Raw genomic sequence first — 6,312 nt, 5'->3', positions numbered from 1 at the left:
TCAAAATTGAAAGGATATTCGATGAACTTGAAGATTCACAAAAGAAATATTTTGACCAAACAGCAATTCCATTACTTTTGTATCCTTTATAACTCACTTAGCTTATCCAAAATTTCGACAAAAGTTTTTGAATCAAATTTGAAAGGTTTCTTTATTGAAACGGGGAAACAATTTGAAATTTTGATATTCTTTTTTTTGTTAGGAGGCAATTTGCCTCTGTATGATTGAAAGTAAGAAGAAACGTAATCGCACTTTATGAGTTTTAATTTGATTTCTAGATTTTATTTCATGTCGGTGCTTGAAACAATTTTGTCTTCTCCATATTACTATATCTCTAGAGTCAATAATTTTATATGAGGAACTACTGAACTCAATCACTTATTTTGGCGTAACAAATTGATACGTCTTGTATCAAAATTAATGTTTCTGGATGGTGACTTATGTATCAGGAAGGTACAACTTTTAAGGAATTATTGTAATTAACAAAAGATAGAGATATGATGTAATTTATTTCCTACATTATGAGATTTATATAGACTATATTTTTGTTTTTTTAAAAAAAATGGCATGACATCCCATTTTACTAATTGACAACATATAGCACAACGTTTTAAAAATTAAGTTTTGCAATTAGTAGCCCATATATTGAATATTTTTTGAGTAACTTTCAAAAATGACTACGTTTATAGGGTTATTGAAGTTTAATAGCTATAAATATGTTATTTATTAGAAATGACTACACTTTATGTCAATTTCTAGCTGCATGTTTGTATTAAATTTTATTTTATTTTATTGTTATTATTGTTATTTATACAATGCATTAAATAAGGTATGATATGTTACCATAACTTCCAAAAACCAACCATTTATTATTTTCCTAAATAACTGAAATTTCCATTATTAAATTACCAACTAATAATTACATATTGTATGCAAATATGATTGATTCACATAATAAGGTTGTATTTATATTCCTAAATACAATATATTCACTAAATACTAATCATAAAAATATTCATAAAATTTTGAATATAAAAGTTTATTCATGTCTTTTCTCGTTGTATTTTTTCATATGTTTTTATTTTTTATTTATTTATACACTAATACAGTTGTAATTACAATAACTAAATAAGGAAAATGTATTACTTGTACAATTAGCATATGAATACTTTGAATTCAACTTGGTGGTTCTATTTATAAAACTTAATGTATTAATATATCAAGGATACATGTATTTATAAAAATTTAATGTATTAATACATCAAAAAAGGTAAAGAAGTACAATTTTAGAATATGAATACAACAATTTGAAAAATGAATACACTATTGTTAACCAAAAAAATGAATACACCAATATACTATAATATGAATACACTGTTGTTAAATAAGAAAATGGAAAAACAATAGAATGTGTATGTATCAAAGTGTGTAAGTATTCGACTATGTAAAAAAATTAAAAAAACCAACAAAACGTCGATCTATTTTTTGTAAAGTTTTCTATAATACTTGAGGCTTGACTTGAACTTAGGTATTTATTTATAAAAATATAATATTGATGTATCCAACTACACTTGTATTGCCTAATCAAATTGAATAAATTACTTATGTATCCAAATATATTGTATTCACAAATGACCATTTTATTAATATTACAATACAATTATCTATGTATATAAGTATTATTAAATATAAACATTTGACATTTGATTGAACCACAAATATAAGTATAAATAAGTATAATGAATTGAACCACAAAAATCACTCCTACAATCATACAAAAGGATCTTGAATTGGAAGGAATTGGGAGGAAAATACAAAAAAACCTGTAATATATACATAATTATGTAACGACCTGTTTAGTCGTTTTGAGCAACAGATGTTATTTCTGGAAAACTGGCTGAGACGACGGATCCCACGACGGACCGTCGAGGGGGTCTCGTTTCAAAACACTTAGAAATCCTAAAAAATGGGTACTGAAATCGACTATCTGAACTTCGTAACGGAATGGCAGGACGGACCGTCACAAGCGTAACGGACCGTCACAGACTCTTCAGAGAATTGAGTCTCTGAACTCTGTGACGGAGCAGCAGGACGGATTGTCGCAGGCGCAACGGGCCGTCACAGACTACGTAATCTCAGGCTGGGTCGGATTTCTGTAATTATTTTAAGGGGCATTTTTGGACTATTCCGGCTTATAATTATAAAGTTAGAGGTTTATTATTAAATAACTCAATTACTTGGGGGTTAAAAGAGGTAACCTTGAGTTAGTTAGTGGGTTAATTCATCATTCTTTTATACTTAATTATATGCTAATTAGGGTAAAGGAAAGAGGGTTTGAATAAGAAAATTTGAAAGAACAAGAAGAGAGAGAAAGGATCGATCGAGACAAGAGGGAAACGAAGAGAAAACAAAGCCTTGAGAAAATTGCTTGCTTGATCATGAATCTTCGGTGGAGGTAGGTTATGGTTTTTATACTATTCGTAGTAAACTCTTAATAGCGAATGATATGTATGGGTAGTATTGTAAACCCTTCTATATGCTTAATTGTATGCTTGCATGAATGTGATTATGTGATTGTGATAAAATAAGCATGATGAGGCTATTGAATCCTAAATCTTGAGAAACCCTAATCTACTTTGTTAACGATGATGCCTTAGTGTAAAAGAAGGCTGGATGAACGAAAGTAGTGAGATTAGGGGATCGGGTGCCACGTTCCGGTACCAGGATAGTATATGAGGATCGGAGTTTCACGTTCCGACACCAGGATAGTATATGGATCGGGTGCCACGTTCCGGTACCATGATAGAATATGGATCGGGTGTCACGTTCCGACACCAGGATAGAATGAGGATCGAAGTGTCACGTTCCGACACTAGGATAGTATATGAGGAGCGGAGTGTCACGTACCGACACGAGAGGAATAAAGATATTGAATCTTGAAAGATGTTAATATACTCAATCTAATGAACCTAATTCCTAAATGAGTATGATAAGGAGGCGTGAGTCCTTATTGATGTGCTTGGTGTTGTAACCAAGGGTTATGGTAATTGTAAATGCTGCATGCTAAGGATATTAGTTGATTTTATGATGTTACCTGATATATACTGTTTTCTATTTTGAGTTGGCCGATGATATCTACTCAGTACTTGTGTTTGTACTGACCCTTACTTGTATTTGTTTTCTTTGTTAATTATGGAGTGCAGCAAACGTACCGTCGTCTTCAACTCAACCTCAACTCTAGCCAGTCTTCATTACTCCGGATATCAGGGTGAGCTAATGCTTCTAGCTTGGACTGGATCCTCCTCTTCATGTCTTGATGCCTTGAAGTTCCGGCATGGACTAGCTGTTTATGTATTTTAGCTTCTTAGATACTCTTAGATTTAGTAATTTGAAGTAGATGTTCTTGTGATGATGACTTTCAGATTTTGGGGATAATAATAGTTGTCGAATTTTTAGAAATATTGAATTGGTTTATATTAATGAGTTTAAGTCTTCCGCATTACTTTCTGTTGATATTATATTGAAATGTTAAGGTTTAGATTGGTTGGTTCGCTCACATAGGAGGGTAAGTGTGGGTGCCAGTCACGACTCGATTTGGGTCGTGACAAACTTGGTATCAGAGCATTAGGTTCGTTGGTCTCATCACACAAGAACGAGTCTAGTAGAGTCTTAAGGAACGGTAGGGGGATGCCTTTACTTTTCTTTGAGAGGCTATAAGACTTTAGGAAAATTCCATTCTTTCTTTCTTTCTTTCGTGCTATTACTTGGATCCAATTGGTATCTAGGTGATACAAATTGGTATCTGACCATCTTCACTCTATTTCGCAGATGGTTAGAACTAGAGCAACGACCGCGCCAACATCAACATCAGCAAGACAAGATGCATCTGAGCCAGCCACTGAGACTGTAGCTCGAAGAGGAGCAGTGGCAAGAGGCCGCGGAAGAGGTCGTGGGAGGACGTCCTCTAGAGGAAGAGGACGAGCACCTAGCCCATCTGGTACTAGGGCGGTGACTCCTCCACCAACTGAGGAAATAGTAAAAGAAGGGGAGGATGGGGAGAATGAACAATTGCAGAATGAGGAATTGCCACCTCAACCTACCCCAGCAATGATTAATCAGGTTCTTGCTTACCTTAGCGGGTTATCTGATCAAGGCCAGACACCTCCAGTGTTTTTTGCACCAGCACCTCAGGCTCCGGAGGTACAACATGCGGCTACTATGGCTCCCCGCATGGATGCCTCATTGGAAATAGGCACGTTTCCTCGTCTGACTACAGGGCCGATAATGACAAATGATCAGCATGAACTTTTCAGTAAGTTCTTGAAATTGAAACCTCCAATCTTCAAGGGTGCTGAATCTGAGGATGCCTACGATTTTCTGGTTGATTGTCATGAGCTACTACACAAGATGGGCATAGTAAAACGGTTTGGTGTTGAGTTTGTGACTTATCAGTTTCAAGGGAACGCCAAAATGTGGTGGCGGTCACATGTTGAGTGTCAACCAACAGAGGCACCACCTATGACTTGGGCATCATTCTCTAGCTTGTTTATGGAGAAGTATATCCCCCGGACTTTGAGGGATAGGAAAAGAGATGAGTTCTTGAGCCTAGAGCAAGGTAGGATGTCGGTTACTGCATATGAGGCTAAGTTTCGTGCATTATCCAGGTATGCCACCCAACTTTGTTTCAGTCCACAAGAGCGGATTCACCGTTTTGTGAAGGGGTTGAGGTCAGAATTGCGCATTTCAGCCTTATAGGTAGCGGCTACGGCAAAATCCTTTCAAGAAGTGGTAGACTTCGTGATAGAGGTGGAAGGAGTGAAGCCAGATGACTTCACCATGGCATCGACATCAAAAAGGTTTCGAAAGGGAGGTGAGTTTAATGGTTCTTACTCCAGAGAACAGGTTTCAGGAGGTTACTCAGTCTGACCAATTCAGTCCTCACTACAGACTGTAGTTGGGGGTCCACCTCAGACCGGTCAACATTTCTCTGAGGTTGGGGGTTATTCCCAGACTTCGTCATTCTCACAGAGACCAATGCTTGAATACAGAGAATGTTATGGATGTGGGGAGACTGGACACATCAAGAGGTATTGTCCAAAACAGAATTATAGACCTCCCATAGTCAGAGGTAGAGGTGGTCATGGAAGAGGTCGTCATTCTGGAGGACGTGGTGGTCGAGGTAATGGTGGTCACCAAAACGGCCGGGGTCATGGGCAAACTGTAGCCACTACAGCACAACATGATAGGGGCAACGGACAAACAAGTGACAGGGCCCATTGTTACGCTTTCCCTGGGCGGTCAGAAGCGGAGACATCAGATGCTGTTATCACAGGTAATCTTTTGGTTTGTGATTGTATGGCTTCTGTATTATTTGACCCTGGCTCCACATTTTCATATGTATCTTCCTCATTTGCTAATGGTCTTAATTTACATTGTGAATTGCTTGACATGCCTATTCGTGTTTCTACTTCGGTGGGTGAGTCTGTGATAGTTGAAAAAGTGTATAGGTCTTGTTTGGTGACTTTTGTGGGGAGCAATACTTATGTAGACTTGGTTATCTTAGAAATGGTTGATTTTGATGTGATTTTGGGTATGACTTGGCTTTCTCCAAATTTTGCAATCTTGGATTGTAATGCTAAAACTGTGATGTTAGCCAAGCCTGGGACAGATCCGTTAGTGTGGGAGGGTGACTACACTTCCAATCCGGTTCGTATCATCTCTTTTCTTCATGCTAAGAGAATGGTTAGTAAAGGGTGTTTAGCTTTCTTGGCACATCTCAAGGATGATACTACCCAAGTACCTCCAATTGAGTCGGTTTCGATAGTTCGTGAGTTTTTAGATGTGTTCCCTGCAGATCTTCCTGGTATGCCACCAGATAGGGATATTGACTTCTGCATTGATCTTGAACCGGGTACTCGCCCCATTTCTATACATCCTTATAGAATGGCTCCCGCTGAGTTGAGGGAGTTAAAGGCCCAACTTCAAGAGTTGTTGAGCAAAGACTTCATTAGACCAAGTGCATCTTCTTGGGGTGCTCCTGTTCTGTTTGTGAAGAAGAAGGATGGAAGCTTTCGGATGTGCATAGACTAAAGACAACTGAATAAGGTAACGGTTAAGAACAAGTATCCTCTTCCTCTCATTGATGATTTGTTCGATCAGTTACAAGGTCCTTGTACTTTCTCAAAAATTAACTTGAGATCTGGTTATCATCAATTGAAAATACGGGCAGCAGATGTGCCCAAGACTACTTTTCGGACCAGGTATGGGCATTACGAATTTGTAGTGATGTCTTTTGGTCTTACGAATGCCCCT

The sequence above is a fragment of the Solanum lycopersicum genome, chromosome 2, assembly GCF_036512215.1.
Source record: "Solanum lycopersicum chromosome 2, SLM_r2.1".
Lineage (NCBI taxonomy): Eukaryota > Viridiplantae > Streptophyta > Magnoliopsida > Solanales > Solanaceae > Solanum > Solanum lycopersicum.
Note: the sequence above shows the minus strand (reverse complement) of the source record.